This window comes from Oncorhynchus mykiss, unplaced genomic scaffold (genome assembly GCF_013265735.2).
Source record: "Oncorhynchus mykiss isolate Arlee unplaced genomic scaffold, USDA_OmykA_1.1 un_scaffold_216, whole genome shotgun sequence".
Classification (NCBI taxonomy): domain Eukaryota; kingdom Metazoa; phylum Chordata; class Actinopteri; order Salmoniformes; family Salmonidae; genus Oncorhynchus; species Oncorhynchus mykiss.
Window position 1 is genome coordinate 191,213 of NW_023493686.1, and position 16,219 is coordinate 207,431.

Genomic DNA, 16,219 nt, shown 5'->3' on the forward strand with positions numbered 1-16,219 from the left:
ATTACTGTTGTCATGTTCCTTAATTATGATTTTGGGGAATTATTCAGAATAGCTGTTTTGGTCGTTAAGATATAATATATTTGTATGATTATTCAACCTGATAGAAAAGACATCAGTGAAGTTGAGATGAATGGAATGTGTAGTCGCTCCGTTAAACCACAAGATGGCGCTATCGACACGTAAATCAATTACAAACAGTTTGAGTGAAGAAGTTGCTTTCTTTGGAACCAGTTTGGAACCGTGATTAACTGCCAAAATGATCTTCAAGCCAATTCACATATGATCTGAGACTGGGTAAAATATAATGTTATCATGCCCTAGTTAAATAAATGTTGAATAAAATGTTAAATCCTATTCAGAAAGAAAGATGAAATGAATTTGCGCGCAATATGCGCAGCCACGACGGTCTAGAGCGCACAGATCTGTATTCTCGCGGGAACAGCGCATATCTCGTTCTGTTAAAACAGGGCAAACAACAACAGCAGCGGGCAACTTTCAAAATCAAGTGTGAAGGGAAAAATCAACATTTCTATCATTTTCTATAACGTTTCCAGATACAACAAACACGATTTAATAGTCGGATTATTTGTCCACGTTCACCCGATCAACATTGATTAGTCTATTGATCTAGCTAGCTTGCTAACTAGCCTTCAGTAAACACGCTGTGGGCGCGCAAGATGGCGGTCAGTGCAGATCATTTGTTTTGGTTGTTGAAGGAATGATTGGATTTCTTTACCCAAATATGACCGTTTGGTAGTTCATTTCTACGGTGATAAACCCCGTGTGAATATGGTTTAGTTTGTTTACCAACGTAATTGATTATTTTCTGCAAGTTTTCCACCTCTAAAACTAAGTTTGACACTACTAGATACCCAGATAAGCTTGCTAGCTCAAACTAGCTTGTAGAACGCACATGGAAACTTCCACGACCAGAACCAAAAGGAAAGAAATGGGGAGATCGTCAGATGGACAGTTAACCACAAAAGATGGTGTGGTTGTGGGCACTCCTCTTCAGAATGTAACTGTGGGGGGAGATACTCCAATGGGTGATGACAATGTGGTGAGTATGGACAACAATACTCACAACTTGCGCCCCTCCAGTCCCCAGCTCAGGCCTTACGACCTTACGACCCCGGCACTCCAGTCAAACCCCAGGGGAAAAGATGAGAGCCAAGAGGGTATGTCACTTATTGAGATGCAATTGTGGTAACAATATCTGGTTATCATATGACAACAACCACTCTGCAGGTGTAGCAGTTTTAATAGGTGCCTTTAAAGGGAAGGTCATCAGTAGGAAGACTCATAACTCTGCAGGTGTAGCAGTTTTAATAGGTGCATTTAAAGGGAAGGTCGTCAGTAGTAACACTCACCACTCTGCAGGTGTAGCAGTTTTAATAGGTGCATTTAAAGGGAAGGTCATCAGTAGTAAGACTCACCACTCTGCAGGTGTAGCAGTTTTAATAGGTGCATTTAAAGGGAAGGTCATCAGTAGGAAGACTCACCGCTCTGCAGGTGTAGCAGTTTTAATAGGTGCATTTAAAGGGAAGGTCGTCCGTAGTAACACTCACCACTCTGGACGTTGGTTCATTTTAACAGTGAATTTCAACAGTGAAATGTTTTTATTAGGGAATATTTATGCATCCAACAACAAACAAAACAACGGGATATTATGTCAAGAATTTGAAGAAGAGACTCAGAGTTCTAGGTGTATTTCAGGATATCAAAATTATCTTAGGTGGAGATTTTAATTCTGTATCTAATGTGATGATTGACAGATATCCCCCTCCTAACAGATCCAGCATTGTTAATCCTGAGTTTAATAACTGCCATCTTGGATTAGTCGATGTTTGGAGATCTAAATGTCCTGATAAAAAGGACTTCACTTGGAGTAACAAGGACACGTCCAGACAGTCAACAATTGACTTCTGGTTGATTTCTAATTCATTAGAAAATTCTGTAGTGAAGGTATCAATTGAACCATCAAGTCTTACTGATCATAAAGTTATATTCTTATCTTTAAATATTAATGGATCTGAAGTTAAACCGAATCGGAGTTATTGGAAACTCAATAGTAGACTGTTGGAAGATGATCATTTCAAGATGGATGCCAAAGATATTATACAAGACAATTGGAAGAAAGCCCAACTATTTAAGTCTTGTGGGAAATATTGGGAATTCATGAAGTGTGAAATAAGACAAACAGCCATATGAAGAGGTAAAGAAATTGCTGAACTTAAAAGATTGAGGGAAGATAAACTTATTAAGGAAATCCTTTCTCTAATCTCTATGGAGGACCTTGATGAAGAAGGAACGGGTAAGTTATTCTCTTTACAACTAGAAATGGACCGGATGTATGAAGAGAGAGCAAAAGGGGCATTGGTAAGATCAAGAAGGAGATGGTTGGAGGAAGGTGGGGAAAAATACAAAATACTTTTACAATTTAGAAAGAAAAAAATATTTTCATGAGCTTAATATAGAGATGGCAAAGAAAATGAAAACCCAAAAGATATTTCAAAATATGTTTCAGAATTCCATGGTAACCTTTATACCAGTGATGCCTGTCCCACTAACAACATATCTGCCTTGCTAGGACTCTGTCAAAGACTATGCAACATTTATAGATGAAGACTTCCAAAAGTCTTGTGATCAAATTATTTCTATCAATGAAAAAAAAAAAAAATGTATCAGCAAGTTGAAAGAGAACACATCTCCAGGGAATGAAGGCATTATCAGTGAATTCTATAAATATTATCAGTGAATTCTATAAATGTTATCAGTGAATTCTATAAATATTATCAGTGAATTCTATAAATGTTATCAGTGAATTCTATAAATATTATCAGTGAATTCTATAAATATTATCAGTGAATTCTATAAATATTATCAGTGAATTCTATAAATATTATCAGTGAATTCTATAAATATTATCAGTGAATTCTATAAATATTATCAGTGAATTCTATAAATGTTATCAGTGAATTCTATAAATATTATCAGTGAATTCTATAAATATTATCAGTGAATTCTATAAATATTATCAGTGAATTCTATAAATGTTATCAGAAGGATATTATTGAATTTATGTTTCATGTTTTTAAGGAGGCAATTGATTTAGGGGTCCTGCCTGTTTCTATGACACAAGGCCTCCTTTCTGTAATACCCAAACCAAACAAACATTCTATGATGTAAGAAAACTGGAGACCGATCACATTAATGAACAACGATGGAAAGATACTTGCATCCATCCATTCAGAAAGACTGAAAAAAAGGTGTTGACCAAATCATTGATGAAACCCAGTCTGGTTTTATTAAGGGCAGACATATAGGTATTCTACTAGTATTGGACTTGATAGACGACAATGAGCACATTATGGAAGATAACTTTATTTTATTTGTAGACTTTTACAAGGTATTTGATACAGTTGGACATTATTTTATTTTTGACACTCTTAATTTTTTTTGGTTTTGGTCAATATTTTCCAAATGTAATTAAGACACTTTACAATAATAGTAACAGCCCTGTTAAATTATCCCACGGAACTTTACAGAGATTAGACGTGGAATTAAACAAGGATGCCCAATTTTCTCCTTTCTTATTTGTATTGATCACACAAGTTATGACACTTCATATAAATAAGGATAGTTTTAGGGGTATTCGGATACAAGACAAAGAGATAAAATATTGACCAATTGGCTGACGACACCAGCATTTAAAAATATAAAAAAAGATCCTAATGAAGTCAGGAAAGCTGTTGAGTGTATTAATGCCTTCCACACATGTATCAGGTTTATCTCTGAATATCAGGAAATGTGAATAATTTTTGTGGAAAAGATGTGACTTAAACTCAGTATGTAATATCCCTGTAAAAGATGTGATCACATATCTTGGTATTACAGTTAGCAAAGATCAGAAAGAAAGGGCCGACTTAAATTTCTCTCCTATTGTAGAGGACATTGGAAAGAGATTTAACTCCTGGTTATTACGAAATCTTTATCTGGGCGTGTACTTTTATCAGTTTTATTATTAGTTTATACCTCCCTTGCCTTGGATGGTCCTCTGTCAGTAACTAAAATGGTTGATACTAAATAATTTAACGTCATATGGAGGAATAAAGCTCATTATTTAAGAAAAGCGGTAATATGTAGCACCCAAGGTGAGAGAGGGTTGAATACTCTGGATTGTAAAACCTCTAATATAATATTTATGATTAAATGGAAACAAAACTATTTAAGAAATAAGGATTGCATTTGGAATATCATCCCTAATTTAATATTCCAATAGATTGGTGGTCTAGAAGTCTTACTAAAATGCAACGTTGATTTGGGTAAAATCCCTATTAAGCTGCAAACTTTCATAAACAAGTACTTCTAACTTGGAACCTCACGTACAAACACTATGTTTCCCCTCATAGGTAATACAATCTGGAACAATAAAGACATAAAATACAAAAACATCTTTATTGTTCCAGAACTGGTTTGACAACAACATTATTTGGGTGAAACAATTATTGAATAATGTGATTATCCAGAATTTATGAGAACACACAATTCATTCCTGAGGAGTATCAAATTGTTGTTAGAGCTGTCCCTAAAGGTGTTGTTAGAGCTGTCCCTAAAGGTGTTGTTAGAGCTGCCCCTAAAGGTGTTGTTAGAGCTGTCCCTAAAGGTGTTGTTAGAGCTGCCCCTAAAGGTGTTAGAGCTGCCCCTAAAGGTGTTGTTAGAGCTGTCCCTAAAGGTGTTGTTAGAGCTGCCCCTAAAGGTGTTGTTAGAGCTGTCCCTAAAGGTGTTGTTAGAGCTGTCCCTAAAGGTGTTGTTAGAGCTGTCCCTAAAGGTGTTGTTAGAGCTGTCCCTAAAGGTGTTGTTAGAGCTGCCCCTAAAGGTGTTAGAGCTGCCCCTAAAGGTGTTGTTAGAGCTGTCCCTAAAGGTGTTGTTAGAGCTGTCCCTAAAGGTGTTGTTAGAGCTGCCCCTAAAGGTGTTAGAGCTGCCCCTAAAGGTGTTGTTAGAGCTGTCCCTAAAGGTGTTGTTAGAGCTGTCCCTAAAGGTGTTGTTAGAGCTGCCCCTAAAGGTGCTTCTCTTAGGAGAATATAACAATAATGTGCAACTGTTGAGGGTTTTGTAGCCTCAGTTCTCAATGAGAAGACATGTATATTTATTTTAATACCTTTATTTAACCAGGCAAGTCAGTAAGTCAGTAAGAACAAATTCTTATTTTCAATGACGGCCTAGGAACAGTGGGTTAACTGCCTTGTCCTAGAACGACAGATTTGTACCTTGTCAGCTCGGGGGTTTGAACTTGCAACCTTCCGGTTACTAGACCAACGCTCTAACCACTAGGCTACCCTGCCGCCCCATATGAGGAAACTATGTCATGTAACTATGTCAACATGTTACTATTCCCTCTGCTAAAATGTACTGGAATGCAGCCCTAAGACAAGTGAACTGGAGCAAAGTTTCGTTGTTGTCTGGTAAATATTGTATATCTAATAAGGTGAAAGAAGTATCATACAAACTCATTCATAGAATCTACCCTGTAAAGACATTTATTATACACAGATTTAAAATAGCTATTGATAACAAATGTCTATTTTGTGGCTGTGACCCAGAGACTCTTGACCATTTGTTTTGGGACTGTTCTTATGTCAGAAGATTTTGGAGTGAGTTAGAAGATTAATGTAATGGAATGTCATATTATTGTACCAATATAAATCAGGGACTTCTCAAGAAGGTAGAAAGAGCTTTTAATGTCAAAATAGAGCCGATCCATTCTATTCAAAATGACACACATTACACACAAGATAGACTATGTATGTATAGACACTATGTTAGACAGACAGAGAGGTTACATTTCACCTTATGTTGTACCTCTGTTTGTCTTATGTAGCAGACAAAGGCAGGCAACTACACAGGACAAGATAGACTATGTATGTATAGACACTATGTTAGACAGACAGAGAGGTTACATTTCACCTTATGTTGTACCTCTGTTTGTCTTATGTAGTAAAAATAATGGATTTCAGCAGACAAAGGCAGGCAGGCAACTACACAGGACAGACAGAGGTACATGGTAACCACAACTACACAGGACAGACAGAGGTACAAGCATTTACCACGTTACCTTTTTAAGAAATCGATGTAGTCGGAGCTGAACTCTACAGACCCTTGTCACTGTTTGACCCCGGGGAGAAGATTATCTCCAAAAACCTCCGTCATGGGGTCAATGACTCTTCTGTGTAATGTACTGGAACTGAGATTCATGATTTAAGGGCTGGTAAGTAAGCAAAAGATAACCCAAATAATTCCTCCACATTGCTGTCGTTGCCATAGCAACGTGAGCTAGCTAGTTCCATTTTATTAGCGGGGATTCCTAGTGCATGGAATATTGAGCACGTTCTATCCCTTTATCATTTAGTGAAACTCACCTTTCACTTGTTGTGCTTCCTCTTTTGGATCCATCTCTAGCCTTCAATGTCTGAACCAATGTCCACAGAGTCCCCGGGTTCTGGCTGTGGTGTTCCAGCCCAGAGAAGCTCACAGCAGGGTCCAGAGATGGTGTCAGTGAAGCTGGAGGACTGCAGTCAAACACTGGAACTTAATGTGATTGTAAAAGAGGAATGGGAGGAGAGAGAAGTCAAAGAGGAGGTGGAGAACAGGGAAGTGTCTGATCCAGACCTAGAGGAAGAGGAGGCAGCAGTAGATAGTATCACTGACCCAGGTAAGTTCAGGTGTGGAGTACGGAGAGAGGTTGGTGCCTATTGTATTGCTTCTGCTGGCATCAAACGTATTTTAAAGCCCCTTCCAATGCTGTTCCTGATTCTAACCCCATATCTGTTCATATTCCCACAGGAGAGATCTCCAACCCAGGTTCAGACAGTGAGCCCAGTTCCACAGCATCAGGAAACCATAAACAACACAGACGGAGGAACTCAAGACAGAAACATCACCACTGCATGGACTGCTTCACTAGTTTCTATGATCCAGAGGAGTTGAGAAGACACACTTGTAGGCCCCACCCCTGCTCAGATTGCAGAGACAGTTTTATTTGTCCAACTCACCTCATACCACACCAACAGACTCTCAAAATAAAGAAGCCTTACATGTGTGGTCAATGTGGCAAGAGATTTCAGACCCCAAGCACCTTGAAGACGCACCAGCTTACTCACACAGGAAAGAAGCCTTTCCATTGCGCCCAATGTGGGAAGAGTTTCAGTGATGAAGGAAATCGTAATAAACATCAGAGAATACACAGGAGAGAAGCCTCATCAATGCTCTGAATGCGGGAAGAATCAGTTATCACATTTAAAGGCACACCAACAAACTCACACAGGAGACAATATTTTTCACTGCTCTCCGTGTGGGACTGGTTTTACGTTGGAAGGATGCCTTCAGAGTCATCAGAGAATTCACAGTGGAGAGAAGCCCCACCACTGTTCCCAATGCGGTAAAAGCTTCAATCAAGCAGGAGACCTAAAGACACATCAGAGAGTACACAGTGGCGAGAAGCCCTACCACTGCCCCCAATGTGGAAAGAGCTTTAGTCGGGCAGGACGGCTAAGTGAACACCAGAAATATCACACCGGAGAGAAGCCATACCACTGTGATCAGTATGGGAAGAGTTTCCATCAGGTAGGACACCTAAATAACCACCAAAGGATACACACGGGAGAAACCGTACAGCTGTGAACAGTGTGGAAAGAGATTCCATTGGGAAGGATACCTAAATAATCATCAGAGAATACACACAGGCGAGAAGCCTTACCACTGCTCTCCGTGTGGGATGAGTTTCACTTGGTTATCGTCCCTAAAATATCACCAGTTAAAATGTCAGGGTCGTTCCATTATTACTATTATTATCCAATATTAAAATACATGTTCAATGAGATGCCCTTTAATATAGGCCATTGTGAAATCAATAAATCTGGTCTTTAATATAAATACTAAAGGGCGATTTTAATTAGGGGCGATTTTAATTAGGGACGATTTTTCATAACAATTGGTCATCTGCATTTTTGGACACCAATTATGGCCGATTACATTGCATTCCATGAGGAAACTGCGTGGCAGGCTTGACCACCTGGTACGCGAGTGCAGTAGGAGCCAAGGTAAGTTGCTAGCTAGCATTAAACTTATCTTATAAAAAAAAACTATCAATCTTCACATCATCACTAGTTAACTATACATGGTTGATGATATTACTAGGTTAACTAGCTTGTCCTGCGTTGCATATAGTCGATGCCCTGCCTTTTAATTTATCATCTAGTCACAGCCCACCTCGCCAAGCAGGTGATGATTTAACAAAAGCACAATTGTTGCACGAATGTACCTCACCATAAACACCAATGTACCTAACCATAAACACCAATGTACCTAAACACCAATGTACCTCACCATAAACACCAATGTACCTCACCATAAACACCAATGTACCTCACCATAAACACCAATGTACCTCACCATAAACATCAATGTACCTCACCATAAACACCAATGTACCTCACCATAAACACCAATGTACCTCACCATAAACACCAATGTACCTCACCATAAACACCAATGTACCTCACCATAAACACCAATGTACCTAAACACCAATGTACCTCACCATAAACACCAATGTACCTAAACACCAATGTACCTCACCATAAACACCAATGTACCTCACCATAAACACCAATGTACCTAACCATAAACACCAATGTACCTCACCATAAACATCAATGTACCTCACCCTAAACACCAATGTACCTCACCATAAACACCAATGTACCTCACCATAAACACCAATGTACCTAACCATAAACACCAATGTACCTCACCATAAACATCAATGTACCTCACCCTAAACACCAATGTACCTAACCATAAACACCAATGTACCTCACCATAAACACCAATGTACCTAACCATAAACACCAATGTACCTCACCATAAACATCAATGTACCTCACCCTAAACACCAATGTACCTCACCATAAACACCAATGTACCTCACCATAAACACCAATGTACCTCACCATAAACACCAATGTACCATAAACATCAATGTACCTCACCATAAACACCAATGTACCTAAACATCAATGTACCTCACCATAAACACCAATGTACCTAACCATAAACACCAATGTACCTCACCATAAACATCAATGTACCTCACCCTAAACACCAATGTACCTCACCATAAACACCAATGTACCTCACCATAAACACCAATGTACCTCACCATAAACACCAATGTACCTCACCATAAACACCAATGTACCATAAACATCAATGTACCTCACCATGAACACCAATGTACCTAAACACCAATGTACCTCACCATAAACACCAATGTACCTCACCATAAACACCAATGTACCTCACCATTAACACCAATGTACCTCACCATAAACATCAATGTACCTCACCATAAACACCAATGTACCTCACCATAAACATCAATGTACCTCACCATAAACATCAATGTACCTCACCATAAACATCAATGTACCTCACCATAAACACCAATGTACCTAAACATCAATGTACCTCACCATAAACATCAATGTACCTCACCATAAACACCAATGTACCTAAACACCAATGTACCTCACCATAAACACCAATGGACCTCACCATAAACACCAATGTACCTAACCATAAACACCAATGTACCTCACCATAAACACCAATGTACCTCACCATAAACATCAATGTACCTCACCATAAACATCAATGTACCTCACCATAAACACCAATGTACCTCACCATAAACATCAATGTACCTAAACATCAATGTACCTCACCATAAACATCAATGTACCTCACCATAAACACCAATGTACCTCACCATAAACATCAATGTACCTCACCATAAACATCAATGTACCTCACCATAAACACCAATGTACCTCACCATAAACATCAATGTACCTCACCATAAACATCAATGTACCTCACCATAAACACCAATGTACCTCACCATAAACACCAATGTACCACCATAAACACCAATGTACCTCACCATAAACATCAATGTACCTAAACACCAATGTACCTCACCATAAACACCAATGTACCACCATAAACACCAATGTACCTCACCATAAACATCAATGTACCTCACCATAAACATCAATGTACCTCACCATAAACACCAATGTACCTAAACATCAATGTACCTCACCATAAACACCAATGTACCTAAACATCAATGTACCTCACCATAAACACCAATGTACCTAAACATCAATGTACCTCACCATAAACACCAATGTACCTCACCATAAACACCAATGTACCTCACCATAAACACCAATGTACCTCACCATAAACACCAATGTACCTCACCATAAACATCAATGTACCTCCACCATAAACACCAATGTACCTCACCATAAACACCAATGTACCTCACCATAAACACCAATGTACCTCACCATAAACACCAATGTACCTCACCATAAACATCAATGTACCTCCACCATAAACACCAATGTACCTCACCATAAACACCAATGTACCTCACCATAAACACCAATGTACCTCACCATAAACATCAATGTACCTCACCATAAACATCAATGTACCTCACCATAAACACCAATGTACCTCACCATAAACATCAATGTACCTAAACACCAATGTACCTCCACCATAAACACCAATGTACCTCACCATAAACACCAATGTACCTCACCATAAACACCAATGTACCTCACCATAAACACCAATGTACCTCACCATAAACATCAATGTACCTCCACCATAAACACCAATGTACCTCACCATAAACACCAATGTACCTCACCATAAACACCAATGTACCTCACCATAAACACCAATGTACCTCACCATAAACATCAATGTACCTAACCATAAACACCAATGTACCTCACCATAAACACCAATGTACCTAACCATAAACACCAATGTACCATAACATCAATGTACCTCACCATAAACACCAATGTACCTCACCATAAACACCAATGTACCTCACCATAACACCAATGTACCTCACCATAAACATCAATGTACCTCACCATAAACACCAATGTACCTCACCATAAACATCAATGTACCTAAACACCAATGTACCTCACCATAAACACCAATGTACCTCACCATAAACACCAATGTACCTCACCATAAACACCAATGTACCTCACCATAAACACCAATGTACCTCACCATAAACACCAATGTACCTCACCATAAACACCAATGTACCTCACCATAAACACCAATGTACCTCACCATAAACACCAATGTACCTCACCATAAACACCAATGTACCTCACCATAAACACCAATGTACCTAAACACCAATGTACCTCACCATAAACACCAATGTACCTCACCATAAACACCAATGCCTTTCTTAAAGAAGTATATATGTTTCTTAAACCTGCATATTTCGTTAAAATAAATTAATGTTAGCAGGCAATATTAAACTAGGGAAATATCAATATTAAACTGGGGAAACATTAATATTAAACTAGGGAAATATCAATATTAAACTAGGGAAACATTAATATTAAACTAGGGAAACATTAATATTAAACTAGGGAAATATCAATATTAAACTAGGGAAATATCAATATTAAACTAGGGAAATATTAAACTAGGGAAATATCAATATTAAACTAGGGAAATATCAATATTAAACTGGGGAAACATTAATATTAAACTAGGGAAATATCAATATTAAACTAGGGAAACATTCATATTAAACTAGGGAAACATTAATATTAAACTAGGGAAATATCAATATTAAACTAGGGAAATATCAATATTAAACTAGGGAAATATTAAACTAGGGAAATATCAATATTAAACTAGGGAAATATCCATATTAAACTAGGGAAATATCAATATTAAACTAGGGAATTTTTTTATATTAAACTAGGGAAATATTAAACTAGGGAAATATTCATATTACACTAGGGAAATATTCATATTAAACTAGGGAAATATCAATATTAAACTAGGGAAATATCAATATTAAACTAGGGAAATATCAATATTAAACTAGGGAAATATTAAACTAGGGAAATATCAATATTAAACTAGGGAAATATCAATATTAAACTAGGGAAATATCAATATTAAACTGGGGAAACATTAATATTAAACTAGGGAAATATCAATATTAAACTAGGGAAACATTCATATTAAACTAGGGAAACATTAATATTAAACTAGGGAAATATCAATATTAAACTAGGGAAATATCAATATTAAACTAGGGAAATATTAAACTAGGGAAATATCAATATTAAACTAGGGAAATATCCATATTAAACTAGGGAAATATCAATATTAAACTAGGGAATTTTTTTATATTAAACTAGGGAAATATTAAACTAGGGAAATATTCATATTACACTAGGGAAATATTCATATTAAACTAGGGAAATATCAATATTAAACTAGGGAAATATCAATATTAAACTAGGGAAATATCAATATTAAACTAGGGAAATATTAAACTAGGGAAATATCAATATTAAACTAGGGAAATATCAATATTAAACTAGGGAAATATCAATATTAAACTAGGGAAACATTAATATTAAACTAGGGAAACATTAATATTAAACTAGGGAAATATCAATATTAAACTAGGGAAATATCAATATTAAACTAGGGAAATATTAAACTAGGGAAATATCAATATTAAACTAGGGAAATATCCATATTAAACTAGGGAAATATCAATATTAAACTAGGGATTTTTTTTATATTAAACTAGGGAAATATTAAACTAGGGAAATATTCATATTAAACTAGGGAAATATTCATATTAAACTAGGGAAATATCAATATTAAACTAGGGAAATATCAATATTAAACTAGGGAAATATTCATATTAAACTAGGGAAATATCAATATTAAACTAGGGAAATATCAATATTAAACTAGGGAAATTTTAATATTAAACTAGGGAAATATTAAACTAGGGAAATATTCATATTAAACTAGGGAAATATTCATATTAAACTAGGGAAATATTAAACTAGGGAAATATTCATATTAAACTAGGGAAATATTCATATTAAACTAGGGAAATATTCATATTAAACTAGGGAAATATTCATATTAAACTAGGGAAATATCAATATTAAACTAGGGAAATATCCATATTAAACTAGGGAAATATCAATATTAAACTAGGGAAATATCAATATTAAACTAGGGAAATATCAATATTAAACTAGGGAAATATCAATATTAAACTAGGGAAATATCAATATTAAACTAGGGAAATTTTAATATTAAACTAGGGAAATATCAATATTAAACTTGTGTCACTTCTCTTGCGTTCATTGCACGCAGAGTCAGGGTATATACAACAGAGTGGGCCGCCTGGCTCGTTGCGAACATAATTATGACATAACATTGAAGGTTGTGCAATGTAACAGCAATATTTAGACTTAGGGATGCCACCCGTTAGATAAAATACAGAACGGTTCCATATTTCATTGAAAGAATAAACATTTTGTTTTCGAAATTATAGTTTCCGGATTTGACCATATTAATGACCAAAGGCTCGTATTTCTGTGTGTTAATATTATAATTAAGTCTACAATTTGATATTTGATAGCGCAGTCTGACTGAGCGGTGGCAGGCAGCAGAAGGCTCGTAAGCATTCATTCAAACAGCACTTTCCTGCGTTTGCCAGCAGCTCTTAGCAATGCTTGAAGCACAGCGCTGTTTATGACTTCAAGCCTATCAACTCCTGAGATTAGGCTGGCAATACTAAAGTGCCTATTAGAACATCCAAAAGTCAAAGGTATATGAAATGTTATAGAGAGAAATAGTCAACGCGTTATAATTCCTGTAATAACTTGCGGCTGAACTTGAAAGGGGTTCCTTCGTTATTTTACAGTTCATGTCTTCTATAGAGAATGTTACTATCATTATGACCTCATCATGTTGGTCTGACCCCATAGAGAATGTTACTATCATTATGACCTCATCATGTTGGTCTGACCCCATAGAGAATGTTACTATCATTATGACCTCATCATGTTGGTCTGACCCCATAGAGAATGTTACTATCATTATGACCTCATCATGTTGGTCTGACCCCATAGAGAATGTTACTATCATTATGACCTCATCATGTTGGTCTGACCCCATAGAGAATGTTACTATCATTATGACCTCATCATGTTGGTCTGACCCCATAGAGAATGTTACTATCATTATGACCTCATCATGTTGGTCTGACCCCATAGAGAATGTTACTATCATTATGACCTCGTCATGTTGGTCTGACCCCATAGAGAATGTTACTAATCATTATGACCTCATAGAGAACGTCTTGATCTACTCCAACGCCTCTGTGTTTTTGATACCCGTGCAAATCTCACTAGGATAAGGTAACGTTTGTCAACATATTTTCAATAAATCCACTCTACTAAAAAAATATATATCTTCGCTTATATTTAGTCGATATTGATCAGAGTTACCTTGTCCTATGGATATCTGCACAGTGATCAAATTGTGAAGGTGGTGTAATCCTACAGGAAACACAGACCTTATTTGAATTTGATCTAAAAACATCCTATGGAATGAATGAAGGAACCGCTTTTCAGATTTTGCTGGAAGGTGTCATGGGAATTATGACTCACACTTTGGTCGTCGGTTCTTACCATGCCCAGTATTAAAATAGGATTTCCTGCATATAGAAATGACAGTTTTTGTTTACAACATTCATCACAGGTAAACTAAATAAATAAAAAACTATATTTTTATTAGTCAAACAGTTGAGAGTATTTGTCTCCTATGCAGACTTCTGTATCCTTGTCACTTCAGAGAGGTGTGTGTGTGTCTGTGTGTGTGTGTGTGTGTGTGTGTGTGTGTGTGATTAATTTTACAGATGGCAGAGAAAAGCAGAGCACCAGTGTGGGACCATTACATTGAATTGGCACCAGGGAAAGCAAGGTGTCTTATTTGTGATAACGATATAAGCATGGGGTCAGCAATGGCTAAATCCAAAAATACCACTAACCTGTGGAATCACCTTAAGAACACCCATCCAAAAGCCCATAAGGAAGCAATGATGAAAAAAGCAAACGCAAATTCTTCACAAGGGAAAAGTGATACAGACACATCGCAGGCTACACTCTTGCAACTGTTTAATAAACAAGCAAAATGGCAGGACAAAGATCCAAAATGGCAGGACAAAGATCCAAAATGGCAGGACAAAGATCCAAAATGGCAGGACAAAGATCCAAAATGGCAGGACAAAGATCCAAAATGGCAGGACAAAGATCCAAAATGGCAGGACAAAGATCCAAAATGGCAGGACAAAGATCCAAAATGGCAGGACAAAGATCCAAAATGGCAGGACAAAGATCCAAGGGCCAAGAAGATGGATGAAGCAATTATTGAGATGATTGCCACTGACAACCAGCCATTCACAGTGGTGTCTGGTGTTGGTTTTCAGCGGCTGATTAGTCTTGCTGAACCCCTGTACAGGATCAAAGATGAAACATTCTTTCGCACAGAAATGCTAGATAAAACACATGAAAGAGTTGTGATGAAAGTGAAGAATCTGGTGGCACCAGGGAACGCTCCACACATGGCATTCACAACGGACTGCTGGTCAGGCACTACAGAGTCCCTGATGAGCCTTACTGGACATTTCATTGACGATGTCTGGACAAGAAAGCAGGTTGTGCTGAATGTCAAGACTATGACTGGATCACACGCAGGAAACTACCTCGGAGAGATGTTTTTGACCACGTTGGAATACTGGGAAATCCACACAGAACGTGTAGTGCTGGTCCTCAGAGACAGTGGGGCAAACATGATGAAAGGTGTGAGACTGGCGGAGCTTCCAGACTTCAGCTGCAGTGCACACACCCTACAGCTTGTAATCAACGACGGCCTATCCAGTCAGAGAGCTGTGCTAAACATTATTGCCATGCTGGAGAGCTGTGCATCTCACTTTGACCACTCTGTACTGGCCAAACAGAGGCTGGGGGCCATTCAGGAAGCGCTTGGCCTCCCCAAACACAGCATCATCCAAACAGTTCAAACTCACTGGAACTTCACACTACACATGTTGCAGAGGATGTTTGAACAGAGGCGTGCACTGAATGCGTATGCAGGTGAATACGGACACATCAGCAGTTTGTCTGCTACACAGTGGGACATTGTCTCTAGCCTAATTGAGACTCTGGCACCTATGGAGGAGGTGACCGTGGAGATGAGCCACTCCAAC

At 37.5% G+C, this 16,219-nt stretch overlaps 1 pseudogene; it reads left to right on the plus strand.

Moving 5' to 3' along the window:
- The first annotated feature begins 440 nt into the window (after nucleotides 1–440).
- The window catches only part of LOC110485367, a 29,072-nt pseudogene continuing 13,293 nt past the window's right edge, over nucleotides 441–16,219 (plus strand).